The following is a 26,011-nucleotide window of genomic DNA, read 5'->3' as shown; positions in this document are numbered from 1 at the left end:
CATAATTAACATTTTAAAAATAAAAATTATATTCTCACATGCGCAAGTCTCGAACTGTATTACATCTCTTAATATTATCTCGTATAACATTATTTTTTATACCTTTATCATTTTATTATTATTTTGCAAGTTAAACTATTTATATTTATTTACGATCGGATCTCTATCTATAAGCACCTCGTTACCGCAAACACCCTCCTTTTCGATCTTCAGCCTTTAATCGCTAATATATTCTTTAGAAAATCAAGCTTATTTAATCGAGCGATATAATAAATGGCACATTCGTCTTTTTTAAAACCATGTAACGCGAGCGAATAGCTCATTCCAGTTTTTAGCACGTTCTTCAGATTTTGTGGTTTTTCTCAGACCGTGCATGAAACACGTCGGATAGACGGTCAATTTGCAGAACGTTTGCGAGACCATGTAAAAAGAAAGGTGAGACGCGTGGGAAATTCGGAGGGAAATGGAAAAGGACGGAGATGAAGGGGTTGACTCGATAAAGACGATCGTCTCGGTGGTTTAAGATCCTTATGTCGCGCTGATATTCCCGACAGTGCTGGGAAATTAGATTAAATTACGTGTGAGTGCGAGGAAACTGTCCGCGCAGGTCAGTCTCGCTTTTATAATGCTGAGCATCAAAATTATGCGATGCAGAGTTATTATATGTATGTACATGTCAAATAACTTAAATTAATTAAAGAGGAATATTATTCCTGCTGATAGCTAAAGCACGATAATTTTACATTGCAATGATTAAAATATAACCGTTTTACTTTTTATACTTTTTAATAACGCTATATTAAGCGAAAGTATATCACGAGATGTATGCAACGAGGTTTGTCCAATTTAGAGAACATCGCTGCCGTATAGACCGCCAAGCGAAATTTTCCCTAGAACGTTTCATCCCTCGTCCTTTCGTGCCCGGGGCGCTGGTCTCGGATCCATTACCATCGTCGTCGAGAACTTTACTCGAGGGGAAATTCCGCGATTCCGAGATGTCGAGCGTGCTCTAATCTTCGCGATCTGCGCGATTGTCACGCGCGTATATGAGGACCGTTTAAATTTTAAATAAGAAACGGACGCGATCGTTACAAAGCGCGATTCGTTTAGAAAGACTATCGCAGATACGCGCAGAAATTTATATCGACGCAAAGAGTTTCGCGCGAAAAATACATTGGTGAATAAATAAAGAAGAACTGTCATCGTTTTTGATACTTTGATATCGTAAAGATGTAAATAGTTTAATAAAAGATAGTGGAATAATCGTAAATAACTTCATACGCCATATATTGAATGTTCTATCATTTATCACATTGCCCGATTTTCTCCCTTCATTAATAATGGATTCTTGAATAAATTTAAAATCGATATTTTACTCTGAATTTTTTTAACACAAATTCGATAAGTTTGATAAATGCGACGGATGTGAGACAAAAACATTTTTATATTCTACGTTTATTTAAAAGAATAAAATTATATCATTATATTATTAATATAAATTATTATATCAATTATATCATTAATCTAAAATCGGACAAGTTTTTCTTCATTACTAGTTGTCGGGTGAAAAATTCTAACAGGTGTCTTGAACTCTGAGTATATAGTCGAGTGGTTGCGTTTTTAAGATATTGCCGCCGCGGCAATATAACCGTGGCAATGAAAGAAATAAAGAAGTTAGATGGAAAGAGTCAAAAGACGAGGGAGTCGTCATTTCTCATAGAACTAAAGGTAGGTGAGAGGAACGGAAGATAGACACATTGCTACTTCAACCGCAGCATAAAAGCTCACCCTGCTTTCTCGATCTCGAGCCACCCGGTATAAACCGACGGTAAAGACGTAACTTCTCCCGTTCACATCTATCTACCGCGTCCGAAGTGAGAAAAATTCTCCGCGACGCAGTGTTCTTTCACTGACTGCATGCTCTGCCGTTGCGACAAGTCTTCCTTGGAGTCAGAGGACAACGATGTTAGACTCTCAGACCGAAAAGAGAAGGTGATCCAGTAATTACTTAGCTCTTAGATTAATGAAAAGTATCAGCGAGTGCGATTTTTTATTTTTTAGTTCCACAGTGCTCGCCACGCGTAGACTGGTCCATTAGAGACAGGATATGCAAATGTATGCCGTTAATTATTTGGCGGAGTTAATTATTTATTGAATGATCTTCAGAATGTCTATTCTACTCAAAAAATAAAAATTTATCGAAACTCTACGAGATTCACTGCCGGCATTCCCGAGAATGATTGAGTTTTATTGTTAGTTAACGACGATTATCGACGATATCGCGATATTTCTCACCACGGTAACACTTTGAGGAGAAAAAACAAAGGCACAGTTTGCCGCTCACGGCAATTCATCTTTGCCCACAGAGAGCACACGGCAAAGGACGTTAACAGAGAATAGGGTTGCGAGAGGGGGTCGTTGCGAGCAACGCTATTCTCGAGTCGCTCGAGAGGAGAGAAAACGAGGAGCCGGCGGCTGAGGTCCGAGACTCTAAGTGAATACTGAACAAACACTAGAGCGAACGAAGAGACTTTCGCGGACCGTCTGAGGGACATCTCCTCGTCGAGAATACAGTGTAAGATTATGCGAGAGCAGAAACTGAAAGGGAGAAAGAGCAAGAGGGATAATTATAATCTTATCCGAGCAGGTCTTCTTACAATGGTTTCAACGAATAAGTCTAAATTTCGACACCAATATAAACGGAAAAGTAATCTTTGCGTTTGTTCGAGATAATGGAAATGCGATACTTTGCATAAAATCACATATTTTTTTTTAAAAAAATTTCTTATATTTTATAAATTCTTTTAGAGCGTAGGTCCTTTTATATCTCTTTATGCGGCGAGATAACACCGCTGATAATTTCAACGGTAGATTCTGTCCTCCATCTATTTGATGTTCTTTAAACTGTAATTGAAACTACATCGTTATCAATTCGCGATTAAATATCAAGACCTCGGTCGCTTATTCAAATTCGATATAATTTTAATCCGCCTATTCGTTTATACCGTGTGATTGCAAGATTAAATTCTTGCAGGACGATTTGTAAAATATCCAATTAAGATAGTATCAGTCGTTTCACGGAATAACACGGCTCCCAATATCTTTCGCGATCGATACCGACCCCGAAATGCAAATACCAGCGACATTTGTCAATGGTGTTTCCGCCGAACGGTGCTTAATGAAGCGAATTAGCAGCCAACCTGATTTCCACGTTACAATCTCGCAACGGTCGTTAAAATCGTGTAACAAGCATGTACTTGCTTCAAAAGAATGCATTTAATTAACATCCAAAGAGTTTCAATGTGGTTGTTTAGTCTCTCTAATTTCTACGTACATACGTAATATATAAGGGTTTAATACGTGAATATTGTAATGATATAAAAGACACATATAGGTATCTCTGATTTAAATTCGAAAAAAAAATAAAAAAGAGCAATTGCGCACAAGAACATTTATCGCGCGGGAATAGAGTCGACCAAATATTGATAATGAGACGTTCCACATCTCGATCTAGATTCTACGAACGGAGAGAGTGAGAAGAAGAAAGATACGCGCGATACACAAATAAAAGGTAGAGATAATTCGAAACGACGGCGTTGTTTCATTACTGCGAGCGTCTGCCGTTCGACGTTATATCGGCCGACTTTATCTGCGCGGCGCACTCGAAGACGATAATTACCTTCCTTTTTCGTGAATCCCTTCGAATCTCGCGCGAGCCGCATCGAACACGTTCGAGAGAGAGTTCAATTATTTCTTCGCTCTCCGCGGGCACTTCGGTCTGCGTCTTGAAGGAAGTTTAACATCGCCCGTTTTGGCACGGACTAACCGAGATCAGCGAATAGCTTTTTTTTATTCTTTAAAATAAAATAAGAAGGATGGTATGAAGTAAGGAAATAAAGAATTGACTTGTTGCAAAAATATTTTGAAACACAAAGTAACTGGTTGTTAAAAGAAGACTTGGTCTCCGAAATTGCACAATTAATTGTTAATGAAGAAGCAATAACAACGATTCTGTCTCGATATATATCTCTGTCATTTAATCATTTTCAGAACGCTGCGTCACTAACGTCGCCAAAACAAATCACGCGTCGATTGATATGCAGCGCACGGGATTGATATAATTGAAACGCTAGTTGTCGAACAATCAGTTTAAGCCTGGTGAAGGAAGGTAAACAGTGATGTTAAAACCGCGTCCAGCCGCGTCGGTCAAGCGGCCTATCGTTTCAATATCGGCAGAAGCGCGTCGATGATGTATTTTTAGTCGATGAATATTGTACGCCCGCTCTTTCGCTGTCTCTCTCTCTCTCTCTCTCTCTCTCTCTCTCTCTCTCTCTCTCTCTCTCTTACTGGACCGTCGTTGTCGAAGCTGCAACTGCCATCGTCCCTCTCGACTTCCCGCCCACCTCTGCTTCGGTCCTCTTCGGGCCGCGGCAACCGCGCGGTCAAGTGGACTTTAATGAAGACACAACGCGGTTCCGGCCGCGTCTCTAACAAGATAATCAAACAAAAATCGATGCGCCGATGGGTCGAGCTCGTCGTCGGGACAAATGACGCCCCTTCGACAGTTTTAGCCCTTCGGGCACTAATCACTTCTTTCCAAGTGGGTAAAAGGTGGGAGGGGGTTTTAGCCAGGCGAACTAACGTGCATTTAATCACGATGAGTTTCTTGCCGATGATTTCGGAGTTAGCGTTACCGAGGGAGAGCCAGAAATCTCAAAGTTCTCGAGCGGTGGTTTTCTTAGAACGTTAAATAAATACATATTTATAGCATGCCTTCATTATTGTACTTCCATATCTGCGCAAAAAATTAATATCATAAATCGCGTTAAAACTTGGGTACCGAATTATTGTTTTTCATGTCATTATGATTGCGACATATCTAATAATAGCTTGGGGAGGAACAAACGAAGATTTCACAACCTTGAATGCCATCGATAAAACGATTGTTACAATGATGGCAAACAAATTTTATTGATGTACATATGAAAAAAAGCTATTGTATTTTTACTAAATATTCTCGGAAAGGAAACAAAAAGAGAAACAATAAAAGTATCATGTTCGAATATGTTATACTATTGAAATAGTGATTCATCTAACGTGTCAAACAGCATTTCTTTGCCCGATCAAAGGGAACAAATAAAATAAAGGATGTGTTTAGTATTTCGCGATTCTCTCTCTCGAATTTATTGCTGACAGCAAATAAATCCGAGACGGATTTACACTGGCCTGGTCACTCGGTATTTCACGAAATAGTGATCGATGGGCAAATACGTCTTTGCCAATATCACCGGATGCAGCGGCGCGCGGCGCGTAAAGTACAGGCAACGGCCAATAACAAAAGGGTTACGACTTTTTTTTCGCCACGGTTAGACTTTACGGGCGGCAACGGAGGCGCTGCCATAATTCGTGAGCGATAGGCATAGTTTTAATTAAAAACAGAAATTCGCCGCTGCTGGCGGAAATAACGAGGACGGAAATATTATGTGTCTCGCGGCCGAGAAGAGAAACAAAACTTTAATTGGTACGAACGCGCGTATATGCGAGCTACACGTGGATAAGAATCTGCGCGCGTGTGATACGATTGGCTTAATTAATTAAAGCCGGGGGGCCGCGGCTATAAAATATGCGAGCGCACATTGGTCGGATATGCTTCAGGAAGCCTCGTATTATTTAATATTTGCATATTAATGCTGTAATAACACTCACCTAGTACCTTGGATGCTCGAAGGGTATATCGATAACTTCTATATTCCTTCGCGCCGGAGAAGTTGTCTCGCAACTGCAACACAGAAATATAGTTGCCATCTTTAGCAATTCTTGCGTGAATCTGAATTCGAGTTTCATTTAATGGACGCTTATTACTCGTCGTTTAATTCCAAGTATCTTTCGCTACTGTCTCTGCGCACTCGGTTAGACTAAAAAGAAATTAATTTTACTTTTATTTTATCCAATTCCATATTAAATTATTCTATAATTAAATAATTCATAAAATTATGATATCACAGAATTATAGTCTACTGCTAAAGAGAAGTTGCAAAGTTACCGAGATGAATTAAGAAGATAAAAAGAAAATTCATACTTTTTTTTTTACTTTTGTCATATGGCGAGTTCGTATGCGGAGTGTTCTACAGTTTCGCGTGAATTCGATGACCCAAAAAGCGTTTATATAGTCTGAAAGAAGCGTAAACAAAGCCACTGTCGACGCCGGCGGAAACCCGCTTTTCCGAATTGCGCGTCGATAGACGAACCGCTCTCTGATAACGCTCTCGACGTTTATTTTTGTTTGGTTTCTCCGTTACACCGTTGCGCCAACGCGTAGAGAGAGCGCAGCCGTTCCCAGAATAATTTTCTTTTTCATGAACATCCGTCGGTGACGGATCGGCTGAAGTGAACATAAGCGGCGATCATAACGCTGTTGGTCGGTTGGCGTGGGTTTACACGTCCTTTCATTAATACGTTAGAGCCTACAGCATCGAAAAGTGCTATGCTACCTATTAAACGCGCGTTCGCGAAAAATGTACACCGACGACTCGCACTGAGAAAGACGCGACCGCTTTTATAAGCTGCGGAATAGAGCCGTATTCTTTTGGCGCATAAGCGACTGATTCATCGCGATGTCGCAACATAATTTCTCAGTGGCTCGCGGAAGTCACGCGCACGGCGAAAAGCCGAGCGATTGACACTCCGACAAGTTTTTCGCGCCCCGATGCGACTCACGTAGCGTCCCACTGGATGAAAAATCTCGACCATAATTCATCTCAAGCTGTACTCCGTACTTTTCTTCCTAACCGGCACAGAAGTCCTCGCATACGTGCATGTGTGCCCAGGTACAGGGCGGAGAGATTGCTCGGGAATATAAAATCACGTAATGGAAAACGGCGCGCGAGAAGACGACATCGCGATGCGCGCGGTGTTCACGTTACAACGTAAGTCTTTTCTATTTAATCTGATGATACCGTCTACGCGGAATGATCGTAACCACGTTAATCATAGTCGTACCGAGCGATCTGTATGCATTTACTATTAAACTCGCGGGAAGATATAGCAATCTTTGCACTTAACTTAATTACGAAAGAGAGATTATAAATTAATTTTCCTCGATTTATATATACACACATAAGAGAATTTTTTTTATTGTTTGGACTTAAATTTCTTATCTTTCTCTTTCCCTCTTATAATATTTTTAGATTCTCTAGATTTGTATAATTGATTTTACATATCTATCGTATAATATAATATTTTATTTGATTTTTTGATTACGTAAAAATTCATAAAAAAAACAAATTTTCTTTTTTACTTTATATTATTAAATTCGCTTTATTATTTGATTTTCTCATGTTATAATTAATCTCGTTTATATATCATTTTTTGCATATATTATTAACTCCAGTAGGTACTCACGCGGTAGATCGCCCAATTGTAAGTAACTAGAATTCCAAACGACAATTGCAAAAGAGCAATTAACTAATTCTACTGTAAAAATTCAAATGGACTCTTTTATCTTCGTAGAGCGCTTCACACGTTTTAATTTGCTTGATCCCATGAATGTTTGCTCAAAGCGGCCGTGCGGGCCGTGTATAAAGTAACGTTAATTCTTTCATCGTTTAACATAGATGATTTGTTTCGCGAGGAATTAATTAGAATTTAATGGGAATTGAGATCTTTGAGTAAACGGGAGTTTTAATTAAAATTAAGATACGATTATTTTCTCGAATAATAAGATTAACGATACTCTCTTTATATAACTTTCTCCTTGATAATTCTATTAAATAAGTACTCAGAACATTTTACTTGTATAATAATATGTCAATTATGTAACAACGATAATCCTAATATATATATATATATATATATATATATATATATATATATATATATATATAATATATATATAGGCAGATCCATTACTTTTCGACCAAAAGTTGCGGGGGTGGGTCACCGATTTTGATGCCGATTTTTTCCTCGAAAGTACACTAGAAAAGGAGATGATCCTGAAAATTTGAGCCCGATTCGATCAAATCCGGCCGCTGGAGAATTTTTTGAATTTTGAAAAAAGTCGATTTTTCAGTCATTTTCAAAAATTTATATCTCAGCTTCTATATAACTTAGAGACTCGTTTGAGGCCGCATTCTTTTCTGTAAACCTTCTACTTTTAAGGAAAAAATTGGTCATTGGTTTACACTCAAGTCCGGCTTCACGGCGAGCTGCTAACTAAACCACTGTTTTAGAGAAATTTTGCCTATTTTTGAAATGCTGTCATATCTACAGTTTTCGAAGTAGAGGGTTGATCAGCAGCTGATATTTTTTGTTCAGGTATACTCTGAAGAAATCTACCCACTTTTTACTTGATTGCTTCTATTTCGTTAAGTTATGGCCATCTAAAGCCGATCGATTTTCGAAAAATCGCCATTTTCAGATAACCAGAACTTTTTTCTTTCAACTCGAAATCCTTTGAAATTTTCAGGGAATATACTTCATTATATCCTTAAACAACCCTGAAAATTTTATTTTTGGAATAGAAGTGGTTTCCGAGTTATAAAATTTTTAAAATGTCAACTTTTCGATTTAATATGACATTTTTTGTGGTTTTATCATTAATTTTGTAAATTTAATGTAAATAAAATTGATATTTTTTGGAAAATATATTCGAAAATAAGGAGCAAAACGGATTGTTTGAGAAAATTGAGGGAAAAAATTAATATTTTTTATTTTAATTTATTTGTTTAAAATTTTTAAAAAGTAAATATTTGTTTATTTCTTTTAATAATATGTTGAATACAAATTTCCAAAGTATTTGAGAACTATCATGTCATGTTTAGCAAATTATACTTTGCTCATAATTTACCGCGTCTATTGAAAAAAAAAAAAAATTAAATTAATTAAATTAGATTTTTCAATAGACTGGCGGTAAATTATGAGCAAAGTATAATTTGCTAAACATGACATGATAGTTCTCAAATACTTTGGAAATTTGTATTCAACATATTATTAAAAGAAATAAACAAATATTTACTTTTTAAAAATTTTAAACAAATAAATTAAAATAAAAAATATAATTTTTTCCTCAATTTTCTCAAACAATCCGTTTTGCTCCTTATTTTCGAATATATTTTCCAAAAAATATCAATTTTATTTACATTAAATTTACAAAATTAATGATAAAACCACAAAAAATGTCATATTAAATCGAAAAGTTGACATTTTAAAAATTTTATAACTCGGAAACCACTTCTATTCCAAAAATAAAATTTTCAGGGTTGTTTAAGGATATAATGAAGTATATTCCCTGAAAATTTCAAAGGATTTCGAGTTGAAAGAAAAAAGTTCTGGTTATCTGAAAATGGCGATTTTTCGAAAATCGATCGGCTTTAGATGGCCATAACTTAACGAAATAGAAGCAATCAAGTAAAAAGTGGGTAGATTTCTTCAGAGTATACCTGAACAAAAAATATCAGCTGCTGATCAACCCTCTACTTCGAAAACTGTAGATATGACAGCATTTCAAAAATAGGCAAAATTTCTCTAAAACAGTGGTTTAGTTAGCAGCTCGCCGTGAAGCCGGACTTGAATGTAAACGAATGACCAATTTTTTCCTTAAAAGTAGAGGGTTTACAGAAAAGAATGCGGCCTCAAACGAGTCTCTAAGTTATATAGAAGCTGAGATATAAATTTTTGAAAATGACTGAAAAATCGACTTTTTTCAAAATTCAAAAAATTCTCCAGCGGCCGGATTTGATCGAATCGGGCTCAAATTTTCAGGATCATCTCCTTTTCTAGTGTACTTTTGAGGAAAAAATCGGCATCAAAATCGGTGACCCACCCCCGCAACTTTTGGTCGAAAAGTAATGGATCTGCCCATATATATATATATATATATATATATATATATATATTATATATATATCGAGTATATCATAATACTTATTTTGCTTTTGCATTATACTTATATTTATTTCACCAAATTCTTGAAGTTCTTGCTTTTGCCTTGACGATGGTTAAAATATTTAAGAATAAAATACTGAAATAAAAAAAGCGGAGAATTAAAAGAGAGATTTTTACAATTTATTTCACGTTTATTTTTCAATAACGCTGTAAAAATTGAATTTAATTACTTTGCGATTAATAGATGTCGGAAGTTATGTTTTTTTCAGTCTTCTCGGCTCGAACGCAGTTCGGCGTGGTATATTGTTTATTGAAGACTATTCAGCGGGAAATGACGGGGAACGCGTCACCATCGTTTATTCATCGAGTCCCAGTGGAACTGCCGAATCGCGAGCGCATTATTCGTTGGAGCAAAATAGGTGGGCACGAGCGCTAAACTTCGACCAGAAGCGCGAACAAAGCGCGCGGGTTTTAATTTTCCTCCCATAAATCGCGAGATATGATCCGCGCGAAGATTTAACGTTGTCCAAAGTGAATGATAATGAGAAACGAGCCCTCTGTCTGACCGTTTTCGCTGGCGATATATTCTCCTATGTGAATCGCATTCGCGCTTGTTTCGCTTCACTTCGATTAGGAAAATAGCGAAGTTAATGAATGGACATGAGGAATGTGTCGCGTTTATCGTATTTTTGAATTGTTCACTTTAAAACCGGAATTATGAATGCGAATATCATTGCTTAATTATTATTGTCGAGTTAATAATGTATACGACACGTTGAGAAATTATCGAAGCATCCATAGATATCCCGATAATTTCTCTCGTCGAGATAATTACAGAGATTCTAACGACCAAGTCCAGTTTTGCAGCACTCAATTCACATTCCGATGTACAAAGTACGGTTTATTCGGTTACAACGTCATAAAACATTGCGAATGCCAACGAAGCTTTCTTGAATTGCTGTTTATTTTAAGATACTCCGTTCGACACAATGGGAAATGATGTCTCATGCATGAGGCTAACTCATCTTTCGTAAGAGCATGTTGTGTTATCTGCTTGAAAAATTGTATAGGGAATTTATTATCTAAATTTTAAAACGAGGAAAAGAGAAAGGGAGAGAAAGAGAGAGAAACGTCGTTTTATTATTATATAGCCGCTCACGACGTTTAGCGATGATCATTAATAATTCCTGCCGTTATGTTATTTTCGTTTTGTTTCGATTTTACCGATTGAAGTGGACCACTGAAAGTCAGGCGATGCAATATGCAACCGATAATCATATCATGCCTCGTTTCGACACTACAGAGTATTTCGGTGAAATGCATACAGTCCCTCTTAAACAGATTAAACTTAACTTATTTATTGGATGCAATAATGAAATTATCGAATATGGAATAATTTCCAGCGTCGCGTCGCGTCGCGTTATTTTCAATATCGCGGTCAGTCCTATCGAATTGGGCTGTTGATTAATTGTCACATGACAAAATATGCGAAATAATTTATACATCAAAATGTTTCGTATTACACGTTTAAGAGTGCAGAGAACCGTTTTGATATTAGAGTATTCTGCCTCGTCAAAATAGAATTAAATATGACTATGCAACCGATGGATACTATATGGTATAAAGCAGAAAAAATCCGACTCCAAGTTTGTCGAGAACTATATATCTAACGCGAGAACAGCGCTCGTAGAATTGAAAACTTGATTAGGCCATAAAAGCAAGCGAATGTTCGCGTTTGTCCGCGCAGAATTCGTGACTTCGTACCGCAGGCCGCAGGGACCAGTAAGAACTTAATTACACACTGACGTAAAACTGACGGATAAGAAGACTCAGCCGCGAAACCGATCGCAGCTGTCGCGGAAGACTACTTTAATGAGCTATCGTTTGAGCCTTTACTGCCGCTCGTCTTTCGCCGCGGAAGTTATGGCCTGAACTTCCTTCTCGGTCCAGCCGGCGCCTTCAGGAGCAATCTCATCGCCGTTGTCAGACCGGGCCGGGGGATTATTATTTCTGTTGCAGAAGCCCGTCTCATTAAGAACCCGGGAAATTACCCTAAAGTCGGGTTTAACCTTTTTGCTCTCAGCGTCTCCAATTATAGACCTTATCTCCATTTATAGGTAGGTGTACCAATCAATGTCTATCGGTAAATAACCACTGAACTTATATACATGTACTTATGTGCACATTATATATTTTTGTAGATATATAGATTGATATTGGTGATTACGCCTTAATTAAGCTGATAATATGTAAATCTATAAATATATTCGGGAAGAGTGAACTTATCAAGTTATATTTGAAGAATTCTCTCTATATAAAACCGATAACTTTTTTGCAAAACTACGTATACGAATGCTGATATGCTGAAAAAATCTATTTATGCAAAAGAAGATGAAATTATGCGCGTTAGGGTTACTCCCGCAGGTTCAAAAGTGAAAGATCTAAAAACGCATGATATGTAACTTAGGGTGAAGAACATTTACTTGAGGGAAAAGAGGGATAGACCACAAAATCGTGAAATCTGATTTGCATCTGATTTCAGAGCGAGTTTCAAACTGCGAATTCTGCAGCGATTTTCTTTACCCTCGATATTTCTCAGTCCTATCTCCGGACAGAAAAAAAAGTGAGCAAACGGTAAAGCAAGCGATGTTGAAGATGATCGGAAGTGATCGTGTTGGCGTTACATATGAACTTTGTGTGAAAAGGGATATGAGCCATCGTTGACCAGTATGATACACGAATTTTCAAAGTGCATTAATTATTAATTAATTTATATTCTTAATATATTAAAAATTTTTTTTCTATCGGCGAGGATTTATCTTTATTTATATCACGATGAGTAAATCGAATTTCTCTCGCTTGCTCCTTCTATCTACATATTTTTTTCTTTACTTTTACTTGCCCTCATCTCAGTAGAAGACAACTACCGCGCAAAGAGGTTTTGCCTACGGAAAGACTAGGAGTCGAGAATGGACAGAACGAGAGGGGGGTGGAAACGAGCGGCGTGAGCGCTCGGTATAACTGCAACTGCGAGAGCGTACCGCCTCCGGCGGTACAGGGGAATATATTTCAATCCTTTTCCATCGCTTCGTCCTCGCCCCCATTCCTCGAAGTCTCCTCCCACGCCAAGTCTTTCTACTCTCCTTCGTGCGACAGCTTCTTGAACTTACCTTATCCAAAGAAGGATTCTTATTCCTATACCATTTAAAAATAAACTGTACGTCTTTTACACAAGTGTGCAAGATATATATTAAAAATATTAGCTCCGTCAAATTCTTTGGGATATATCGTTTAAGAACTTCGCCATTGGTATATTGAATAAGCTCTCGTATAATTTCATGGGTATTACTTATTAGTTCTTGGCTCGAAGTTTAAATCGTAATCTCTCAGGCTTGCAAGAAACTCGTTCAATCTTAACGAAAGTAGAAATGGACAGGTACTAATCATACATTAACTTGTTGCACACAAAACGTTTAAATATTTTATTACTTTTATATTACAACATTTCGTCGTAATTACTCGTTACGTAATATGATAACAATCAGTCGTTACGTACCATTGCGTAATATAATGGTAACAATAAAATGCCTGTTCTTTCTTTATTTATGTCTTCATGGCTATTTACATCAATCGTGATTACAAATTGCAAATTAAGTATTCGCGAGATGGAAGTTATAGAAGCTGTGCACAAGCGCATTTATCTTGGAAAATTGTATATAATATTTCAAACTATTTAAGTAGACTGTTAAAGGATCGCGAAATATTAATAAAGCATACACTTTGTGTCGCTTTTTCTATTCTCCGAAAGAATCATTGCCCTTTCACCCTTGACGACTTCCGAACTCGAAGAGCCGAGCTCCATCTTGATTGGATTTTCATCCGTGAACGTTTTTATGAAACATTCGTCTCGTTCTTCTCGGTGGCGGTTACTACGCCAAGGAAAGGGGTTGTAAGCCCCGTCACGTGTGTCTACCGATCGGGTTGGAACGAGTAGAATTTCAATGAGCAGATAGTCGTGAAATTTTATGTCTCCGTCGGAATCCTTATTAAAATCGAGAGCGGGGTGAAGCGTGGCGCGCAGGTCGACCGTAATTAAATATGGTTTTTCGCGGCGTTTTGCAATCTGCGGGAGCTTTCAAATCTGCTTGTCTCGCACTCCGCGTAGACGTCGTCGCTAAGAGCAAGCGCAACAATTCTTTTCGTGCGAAAAAGCTTTTACTTTTTTATTCCATCATCAAATAACAGTTACGAAACCAAGTATGTAAACTCTCGAGAATTGGCTGATTGAAGTTTAATAACAAATTCCTTAAGGTGATTTACTTTAAAGTAAATTCTTCAAGATTTTTATTTTTAAAAGAAATAAATATTTTTAAGAATATTTTATATAAGAAATAAGTATTTTTGGGAAATGTGTTGGGAAATATATTCGAATGTTATTTAGCGTGATACATATCAAAGTAACAACATTTTATATATGTTGCATATGCATATCTCTGATATATATATCATGAATTATTTCCCTTTTACATCACCAAGCGATCTATTTCTATGTGGCATTGCGATTAATTATAAACCGACCATATTCGCGAGCATCGAATAAATTAATCCAATGGACATAGAGTAATTTGTACATTTTATATACATACTAGGAATTATATTTATCATAATGCGCATGAACATACATAAATCTATGCATATAGACGAGAACTTAAACATATTAAACGTGTACATCAAAATACGTTAATCGATAGTTCATTGACCTGAAATTTTCCTAAAATTAAATTTAATTAAAATTAATTATTTAACATAGGGTTTGACTCTCGAGAATCAAGACATCTCTATTGAAAGATGCAAAATAACTTTCATCAATCATCTTTTTATTAATTTATGTATGGGGCATTCCATGCCAAATCACCGAACATTTTCCTCGGCCATTTTTTATTTGGCGAAAATTTTTTTGTATTTTTATACTAAATGAAAGTAGCTTCCATGATTTTTTTTTTAGATTTGTATCTCTACACATACTTAAGTTATGGATTTTTTCAAATGATTTTTTAATCATGGAAGCTACTTTTTCATTTAGTATAAAAACACAAAAAAATTTTCGCGAAATCAAAAATGGTCGAGAAAAATCCTCAGTGATTTGGCACGGAATGCCCCATATACTGTTGCTTTCTGTAATGATTCCATCAAATTTCATCAAATATTTAACCTCCTCTTTCTCTCTTTCTCTTCATTCTTTCTCTTTGCATTTAAGAAGAAGAATTCCGCCGTTAATGGGTTAATGTCGCACATAGCGGAATGCAGTGGTTACGTAAGGGCGAAGTGTACCGAAGGTAGACCGCGATGTCTGCGAGGGGGGACACAATGGTCGCGGGACACGGGGGAAAGTGTACACTGCGGCGCGGAGTGGTCGCTCCTACGGAAGACGGGGAAGAAACGACGTTAACAAGTCTCGGTTAATAATGCAGCACCGACGAGCAGGCGCAATGCCCTATAGCAGTGTGCACAGATAACCGCCCTAGCCGCCGACGACGTCTACGGCGTCGTCGGCGTCGAGCTGCGTCTTCAGGAAATTGAGAATCTCTCGGGTCAACGGAGCAAGAACGGAGGCACGAGGTGGATCCGCATGAAAGGCTAATAAGTCCGCGGCACGATTTATCGTGCCGCACGTACTTACTTTCGCCCGCTCGGCTTCGAGTTAATTAAATAATCGCCCGACGTTTCCGTTTTATTATCGCAGCAGCGACCTGCTACGGAGTCTCAGCCCTGATATCGCGTGACGTCGATAAAGATCGACACTCGTTGCGTCAGATAGCCCGAGCTGCCCTTTGTGAGCGCGCGTTTGTGACGTTGCCTGTGCAAAGATTATTTTAGGAACACAGGAGAGAGCCCTTGGAAGTAATAAAAAGCTAAGGGCACGATAATTTAAGGAAGTGTTATGAAAAAGATTGTTATCGTAAAGACTCGACAGACAGAATAGAATAGAATAGAATAAAAATTTTATGTAGAAATGAAGTAAAAGTGACAGGAAATGAAATAATGCAGTTTTCATATTGTTAATATTGATGAGGAATTTGATGTTAACAATTGAGATATATCAACAATAATTAATAATTATGTATTTTATTGAGACATCATTTGCTTTGATAATACACACGGTATTTTAATTGGTAATAAATTTCTCGATCGCCTAAGGATCTTTTTAGAAACAATAGAAGTACTTCATAAATCTTCACGAGCAATATTTTCTATCGGTTGTTGAATCCAGCCTGCTCTATATCAGCTTCTAAAAGTGAGTGAGATTACTGAACATTTCCGGCTATACATTTCGGGATAGCCTCACGGTCCAGGGAAGTCTTGTCGTCCTTTTCGAGCGGGTATAGCCCCCGGTCTCTAAGTGAAACGTATGTATATAGGCGCGGCCGAGCTTAGGGACGATAAAACTACTGGGTTCGCGTAGCCATAAGTATTTATTTGCGCAGCGTGGAGTCCGGAGGAGAGAAATAGTCTGGGATCCGAAACTCAACGCGGAGCTATCGATGAAACGTGTTTCTGATATTTATCTTTCTTCACCATCGTTTTAAACCGAGATGTATCGTCAGGACGCTTCTACATAATTGAAAAAACGCCGCATAATCGTAAAAGAACTGACAAATCGTACTGAAAATTTAATAAGTATTTCTCTTACACTTGGAGTGTTATGTCTCCCATATCTAAATGACGCGGTCTTATTTACCCGATTAAGAATAATTTTACTAAATACTTAAGACATTAAAGAAGTAATATAAATTTTATTAAGACATTAAAAGAAGCGATAAAATATTAAAATAATATATTAGATTTATTAAGTTCAATGCCGAAACCAGGTTGGTATTAATATATTAATTTTTCTTATTTGAAATTCTCATTTTACTAATTTGGTTTTTATATTTCATTTGCTAAGCCATTGTATATTAATGTATTAACTTAATAGACAGTCGCGGTTTGATTAATCTTTCTATTACATAAATTTTTTATATTAAATATCGTAAAATTTTGGAAAATACTGATAGCATTTTAAACTTTGGTTAAGGAAAGGTATAATATAAATCTCTATCTCTATCTATCTCCCCTGTCGCGTTTGCGGTTAAGTGCACAGAAAAATCGATAACATCCCGATAACGTAACGAAGAACTCATTCCGTTTACAGATGCGTAGTGCAAACACTTGCAGGTGAACAGTGTTAATCGCTCTTCGCACTCACGTATTGTTTTAACGCGGCGGCAGCTCGCTGCTCGTTATGCGGAAAACTTTACGTTTACCTCGCACGTGAAGACGAAGGAGCGAACGGAGGAAGCGGGAACCGTATAGCTATTATTGGCAGGCGGCCGCGGTAAACCACATAAATCACTTCGCACACCCGAGGTCCGCGTTGATTAGCCGTGATAAACCACGGATGTCAAGCTGCGAGTTTACCCGTTTGCGAAAGAATCGATCGAGACGGCGATTTACTGGCTGTCTCTCACGCGTGTCACCCAGAAATCGGTAGGGTTCCTTGCACGATTCGGGAAACCGTATCACACAATGAATAAAATAATTGTTATAAAATGACTATAGAAAAAAAAAATATATATGTATATATATATATATTATATATGTGTGTAATTTTTTTTACATTATATTCGGAAAAATAAGGATATAATAGCCGAGATTGAAAGCGATTTTCTGAGAAAATGCTTACTTTGTTTCGCATTACGGTGTTCGTCGCTTTTAAAATCGCTTCCACACGCCCGCCGCGAGAGAGGCAAACGAATAAACGATTTTTTTTCCACGCACTGTAATATGCGGTGATACCCGTCGAGGACGATGGTTGCCGCAAACGGCGCACTGGATGCCGATAAAAAAAAATGTATATTCTCTCTCTCGGCCCCGCGGCAATCGAATAAAAATCTCGGGCGCACGCCGCACCGGACAGCTCGCTCTCGCTCTCGCGGTGTACGCGCGTCGAACACGCGCGCGTTGCACACCATTTCTCTTCCCGCGGGTATAAAATCGAAACGGGATACCTTGCCTCTCGGCCGTAGATACCGAGCTAGAAAAGCGATAAAGCCGGCTGGAAGTTCGAATCTCGCGCAATCGGGTTTACGCTTAGTCCCGGAGTCTGCATCGCGCCGCACGTCTACGCCGAAAATTCGCTCGTTTATTCATTCTAAATTCATCCGACACGCCCGAATGCTCGGCCGATGTTATCCCGCCGCGCCGCTGACGCTGGCTGGCTGCGTCGACAGAATCCTCGATGCAATCTCAAATCGGTCGAGGGATCTGGAAAATCTCCAAACAGCCGTCAATACTGAAATTGCCAGAAAATTTTGCCTCCTCCAATAATAATAATTATTATTTTACGTATCTCTCTTTTGTATCGTATTACGAAGCAACGTCTAATATTTTTGGAAGAAATAATGAATATTAATGTATTAAAAATTATTCAACGATGAACGGAGATAGTGCTTCCTAAGCTACAAAAACCTAAAATTATACAAAATTGTATGGAACATTTTTTATAATTAAACAGATTTGTATTCACATGCTGAATAAAATCGTGGATAAATAATAGAATTCGGAGAGCCAGGTCAATTCGGAGCTCGAAAAATTTTCATTGTGCTCCGCCATGATGAATATCAAATTTCAGCTGTTTAATTATCAATCTACTTTACGAATTGACGCTTTACTATTATATAGTGCTAATTTTTTGACGATGTTGAACACGAAGACAAATTAAACAGAGATTTTCGAAACAGTCTAACAGTAATGTTTATTATCGCTTTCATTAACAATCACGCTTCTGGATTAATTAAGGTGGTGATGTTGAATACAAATTTCGTACACACACGCGGATGATATATTCACGTGCGCGCCCGGACGCGTGGATTAATGATTGAACGTCCGTGGTATCGTCGCGATCGTGACGAATGGATCAAGACTTTCCGGTGTGACCGGCGCGGCAGAGGGCGACAGACCCCCGAAGAGAAACGGTCGGAGACACCATTTATGGCGAAACGTTGGAAGGACGCTCGAGGGGCGAGTTCTTCTCCGTATGTGCCATGGCGTTTACTGTCGATCGATGTGACGATCAATTTTTAAAACCACCTGAAACACTTGCTGCCAGGCGTGCTATTAGGGTTCTTTATAGTGTTCGCGACATGTCGATGGTCTATAACGTCAATAACGCTGACGTTCTCTCTAATCATTGTAAGGAATATCGGCTCTATCGTACCTGCGAGCCGATTTTAATAGCGTGCATGTGCACGGTTCTTGATACTTTCACGTGAAAAAATATGATTATCCCGATAATTTAAACGCCACCTAAAATTTTAGCAGTTGTGTGAATTCGATGAATGCCGCCATATAAAGTTACGGAAAGTGCAATTCACATTTCCAAAGCAAGTATTTAAATATCAAAATTAATGAGTAACAGGAAAAAGTGGACTTTGATAGTCAAACGCGGTTAGTTATATGTTAATTTGTATTAAATTATTAATTAAATTTTACACAGCGTTAACTCACGTACAATAACCGCGTTTGACCCTCAAAGTCCGCTTTTCCTTGTTACTCGTTAATTTTAATATCAAAAGTTTTTAGTTAATTTGTTAATTAATCATTGATTTTAATGTCATATATTTATATCCCTTTTATTCCGTTTGTGTTAATCCTAATTATTTTTTAGTTGAATCGACTTGCCCATTGAGAGATTTATACAGAAAGGTTTTATAATGATGCAAACTCGCGTTGATATCGATAGGAAAATAACATTGATTTCTCTTGCGTGCATACAAAGTTGCGCGCAAGAGAAAACTAGAGGATTGAGTGCTCTGCACGTCGTATCGGTAACGACAAACACGCCAGTTATAGACATTCAGAGGTGGTTTCCGGTCGTTGCGCGGCTTTGCCCCAGCTTCGAATTCTTCTAGGAGAAATGGAATTCGCGCAATCGAGAGGCCTGCGAGAATGCTCCTCAGTTTACATAAGGTGTTCATGCATTTATTCGCGTCCTTGCGTAGAACCTTTAATAATACATGGCAGATAAGGATGCCAAATGGAGTTTCGTATGCGGCGTTGCGCGGTTTATTTTTCATGTGCATCCGCATGAGCGTATCACGAGGAGATATATTGACATGCGCATAAGTTCGTGAACATTATGTGCGTCGTCGTCTACATAGTGACTACTGAAATTCCGAAATCGCACATTACAAATACAGAAACTGCCGGAGTCAAAATATTATTTGTTAGTTTTTATTACGAATTCGTTGTTTTGTTATGAGAGCTTAGACATTTCATTTTCGGCGTCTTAATCTCACGATCCACTAATTTCTGCTGCTGGTTTTTAAAATATTAGTTCTTTTTTTCTTTTTAATAAACGATAAATGTCAATAAATGTATTGCAAAGATGTACACGCACGAAAAGCTATTATGTATTTATCTATCTCATGCTTGAAAGAATAAGATAGACAAGTCACATGAGACCGACTGTCGAGAAATCTTGAAACAACATTCGAGAGAAGATTTTATATAGAATTATGCTGCACTCTGAGATTTTATATAGAATTATGCTGCATGTAGAAAAGGTAGCTCGATATGACTTCGGTAACCTGTATGAATCAAGATGATTCGGTAAAAAATCACTTATGTGATACATATGAGCATGTAAAAAAGTTGTAAAGTCGAATTTCATTCGAGACATTTTGATTATATATAATTGCGCAGTATGACACAATAGTGTGAAGAATAATTGGTCTACATTTCTTTGCTTTTCCAAGATGTAAAATGTTTTGTAACGCTCAATCGAACATTGATACATCCTATAAAAATATATTGCTAAATTCTACCGTAATTACAATTATTCTTAAAGGGTTAACGTTGTTAATTTTGCTTGACACAAATTAATGTTCAAGATATAAAATAGGAAGGCATCTAAGAAAAACGCCGAGATTACAATCCCGCTGAATGGAAAGCGGGAAAACGTACCGAGGAGGTTTTCGTTTCGGTAACTTACCAAACGGTGTTGTCCGGAGGGGAAAATTCAACGACAACCGACGTCTCGCGAAGATAAAGAGATGATGGAACGCCGGGACTTTTTTCGACGCGCGGAGCGTGTGTAAGCCAAGGGTGTTTCCGCTGATAGTTCGCGTTGCCGAGGATTCTGATAAATTTAATATACCGCTCGTCGCGCGGAGCGCCGACAATAAAAGGCTCTTTAAAGCGGGCCGTAATTCATTACGATCCCGGAGAATTGCACATTGTCCCGTTGAAACGATGCCCCGTCTCTCCTTATTACGTCACTTTATCGTCGTTAATCCCCTAATGGTCGCAGCTTTTCCGCGACCGACCGGCGGACGGCGGTCGCGCAAAGTGTTTCTTCTTACGCTCGTCGCATTTATTTCCGGTCGCCTGCCGGCGACTATTTTAAACGATAGAATCGTCGGTTCTTACGAGGAGAGAAACCAAGTGCTCGCGCGGTGTCCAGAAGTGACACTGAAGTGTTAAGGGTCGAAAGGTCGATGGTGACGTTGAAGCGGTTTGTCCGGTTTATTTGCGTCCACCTTATTCAGTATTATTTATGGCATTAATCGCGTCGTCTATATCTTCAGTCTGTCTACTGAAAATATAGATACACACTTGTGCTTAAAACGTAAATAGATTTATTTTAACCCATTTCGGCACAATGAAGCTCAAGAGAAGAATGTTTAAGAGGAAATCGATATTTTAAGGAGTGATAACGAATCTGTTTATGTGCATACAAACAATCTGGATTTTTTCTTCCTCGGATAAAATTGTGCTTCTAAATTCCTTCTTTCGATTCGATTTGCCGCAAACAAGTTGTAAAATTCTCCGTAAGGAAGTATTTTTCTTTGCTATTTTTATTCTAGAAAAAAAAAGATGAGACATTAAGCCACATTTACCGAGAAGGATTAATTTCTAAATGTGTACTCTGCACACCACTGAATTAGCCCGCACGCAATTCACGTCATTGTAGCGGCTGGTTTGCGACCGAGCGGAGCGTTCGCGCTTCCAGCCGCGTTGGCCGGAAGATAAATGTTTTTGCTGTAGCTGCCGAGATAGCGCCATGATTTATCTGTCCCTTAAATTAATCCGCCTGGGGGTTTGACGCGACACTGCGCGCCGCGAGAACTTTGCCATCCGATTTCCAGTGACCGCTTTGCCTCTCACCTCCGTATTGTGGTGGCGGTCTTAAACGAGACACGGAATGGATCCTGTACAAAAGAAGTGCACTTGCTCAAAACCTTGACGCGGAAGGCAGAATTAGGAAAAACGACGATCTCCTCGTGGTGATAATACTCTTGGACTATTTGCTATCGAAAAACAAACAGCAAGAGAGATAGTCAAATCTTTAAGGATTCGGATAAACGATGTATTCTATTTCATTTCGAACAAATTTTAGATATTCGAATAATTCGTTTTTGTAGTATCTTAACTAGAAATACTGTTACAGATATTTAACAAAAAAAAATATGTGTATTGTCCATCAGATATACTTAATAAAAGAGATAAATAACGGTAAAAAATATATGACATCCGATTGGATTAGCGTTATGTCAAAACTCGGCAGCAAAGTTGTCTGATAGAATTACGAAGCAACGATTTACGAGACAACTTTCATAATTTTATTTGGTACAATACGATGCATCGCGATGGCTCGATACCCTTGGCATCTGCGTTGTAAATTCACGTGTGATTTCGCACTGTTGAAACAAGATTCAAAATTATATTACGTGATAAATTAACAAGAAATTCTGATTGATGTACTCGTGCATTAATAAAGAGATTGGAAGCGAAATACCAAGAATTTTTTAAACATTCTCTGGCAGAAAATGTACACAATGTGCCTCTCAATGCTGTAATTATCATATTTTCTCTTAATGAATAGTTCGATATTTAATTATATTTAATTATATAACCGGCTAATATTAGCGAATAATTCCGCGATAAATACGAGTTTATCGAGTTTCTTTCGCTGGAACTTCTGCTACTCGATAAAAATCACAATTCTAAATCTCGTAATAACATGTATGGAAAAAAAATTTATTTGACAATTAAATTGTTGCAATATGTAATTTTTTGATGCATATCTATAATATGCATTGAGAACTGCGGCGCGTTACCTACATTGCGCGTGATATATCTTTTCGTCATCTAATGAAAAATATATATAAATAAATAAATAAATAAAATATATAAAAAAATTAATTTCCTAAGTTTCACGAGATAATTGGGAAGATAAACTCGTAAAAATATATAACCACAGCATCGTCAATCCGCACGTTCGCGACGAACCCGATAAACGAGCGCGGCAGCGAGCGTGAAGAAATTTTATTCGACACCGCCGCGCACGAATGGTTAATCCGCGATGGCTTTGCGTCTCGCCCTGCCATGACACGCCGCAGTACCGTGGGAACTTCGCGATCCGATTGTTAACCGCTAACAGTGACTAACTGCCGGACTCATGTTTCGCGATTGCGGCGGTATTCCGCACGACACGAATCGCGCGGTCGCCGAGTCGCTAAATTCACCGCCGAAACTTTATTCGTGACAATAACCGCGCTACAAATATCGCGCTCTGACAAAATGCGATTCTGCAAAATCCTTATGCGTCCGGCAAATTTTATTAACCTAATAAATCGCATTGCAATCTCTAATAAACCCATGCATTATTATCCATATTTAAACTAATTAATTTAATTAAATAATTTAATTGAATACATAGCAGAAGGTATATTTTACGTTATTCAAGTTAATCTAATAACAATTTAAGAAGAGAAAAGTACGCTGACATTTAAAACAATTAAACATATTATCTTGACAGAATAATGGCAGATGGACGTATCATATATCTTTTTATTTTTGTCGCTATTATATATTGTATAGATTTAATTGCTTCTTTATAATCTATAATATGATATAATCGAGGATTAACTTTCTTTACAGCGTCGCGGATTTATTATTGCGGTGATAAAATAATAAGTCAATCTCTATGTCACGTTTTATGGTTCATATCCGCTTTATCGCGGCAATTAAGGCGTCGCAACACGCAATGCACCACGCTATACAGGGCGTTGTACACGCTTCCGACTGCGATAGCGTCGTGAATTGCATTTTCCGCGTCTGGTCCAATTAATTCGCCCCCGTGAATCTAACTCGCATGATCCCCGTCGCGCTTTCGCGTCGTTTCGTTCCGATAGAGGAAATCGTTCGTCACGCTATAATGCGCGTTTCTCGCGATTTTTCGCGCGACATAAATTAAATCCGTAATTTCGCGCGTTTATCTCTTGGCATTAATGCGGCCGAGACTGATCTGGCCGCTCCATCGTGAAAATAACACGTGACGGGTCTTGTTTTGTAAAATTTATCCAATTAGACCGTGTCCATGTGACGACGGATGTCGAAACAAGAGTATTCAATTTCACATCAGAGTGAGGCATTTAATTTCACAGGCGAAAATGGAGCCTCTCTGTCTCTCTCTCTCTCTCTCTCTCGCTCTCTCTCTCTCTCTCTCTGCAATGTTCGAGCAGTCGATGGTACCCTATCATAGCTATAGATGAAGCTTTAATAGCAGATTCTCCTGACAAATTCCCAATCAACTATTCCTTAGCAAAAACTTAACAGAAAGACACGAATATGGAAAACGGGTTAACTAAGAACCACTACTTCGAATTTTAACAGAAAGAATTCATTATTTGGTAAAAATTGAATTAAAAATTTGGAGGAACAAATGCCACTTGTAATTAATCAAAACACGAGATTTTTGTAAAAACTTTTACATTACATGAAAAATTCTTATATTATTACATGAAGTAATTTACATGTCACAAATAAAATAATTGTAAAAAGAAAGAGGAGAGAGAGAGAGAGATAGAGAGAAGAATTTTATTTTAATATAGCTTTAAACAAAATTTTATTGACAGTTATGAGTGCAACTCTGCTTGGCAGTGTGTCAACGATTCTCTTCCTCGGAAACTTGCAAGTTTACACGCCTCGTTACTATTGCAGTGTAACATTTACAGGCGCATACATCTCCGTATGTTCGTCGATATAAGTTTCCACATTTAGGTGCACACATTTAGAACTAAAGTGCACGTATGATCATTAAGCGGAGATACAGATATAGTAAATATACTGTAACGTTTGTCAATGCGACATTGGCTGCATTGTGTGCAATTTCATACAGCTAATTTGCATCAACGCATTTCTAGTATCTACCGTGATGGGTGGATTTTTGAAAAAAAATACCGAAGGGAATAACATTAGCCTGCTATTGTCAACACATTGGTATTTGCATCCAGTTGTTTGGATAACTGCAGTACAGATAAACAATTTGCGGTGCGTCGTTTATGTTTATAGTGATTTCGTAAAAAAAAGTCAATATTCAATAGTACATTGATTTTCTTGTAAAAGATACGTTATCAGTCCGAAGCATTCTTATTTCTATAAAAAAAATTAATGGACAGATAAATAATTAAATAATTACTACGTAATTTAATAGAATTAATCAAAGAAAATAATTGTAGCTGTACCTGCAATAATTGCTTTCTCTTTGCTGATCATCTTTCCTAAGATTGGTCTGCTAAATATTAATTTATATTTATATAACTGTTTATATAATTTATATAATTCGTAAATATTTGATATATTAGATGAATAGCTTTTGTATCAACATGTTTACATATGCTCCACTATATTCGCCAACATTAATGTGTGCATATGGCAGTGTCTTTTGAAACTGGCTTTAGCGTAAAATAACTTGCTTTAGCGCAAGTGCCAATACACGGTTTCCAATTTTAAATAGATATTACGGCCGTACAATGCTCCTGGGAATGCGGCGGAGTGCAATACCATTTTCCGCGTAAAAATGTTTAATACCGCGAGGAGAGCGCTCTTCGCGTATAATTTCAACGGAGATATTCTCCGAGACGAGAGGCGAGCGACGTCTGATTTAATTCTCAGTGCGAATACCGGCAGCTGTCATTTTTACAAGTAATTACGAACGTGAAGTTTAATCCCACACCGCAAGATGAAAGATAAGATTTTTTCGTGCAATGCCGCGCAGCGAAAATTTAACGATAATAAGAATATG

Source organism: Temnothorax longispinosus, chromosome 12 (genome assembly GCF_030848805.1).
Source record: "Temnothorax longispinosus isolate EJ_2023e chromosome 12, Tlon_JGU_v1, whole genome shotgun sequence".
Lineage (NCBI taxonomy): Eukaryota > Metazoa > Arthropoda > Insecta > Hymenoptera > Formicidae > Temnothorax > Temnothorax longispinosus.
The sequence above is the reverse complement of the archived record's forward strand: the minus strand, read 5'-3'. Positions refer to the sequence as shown.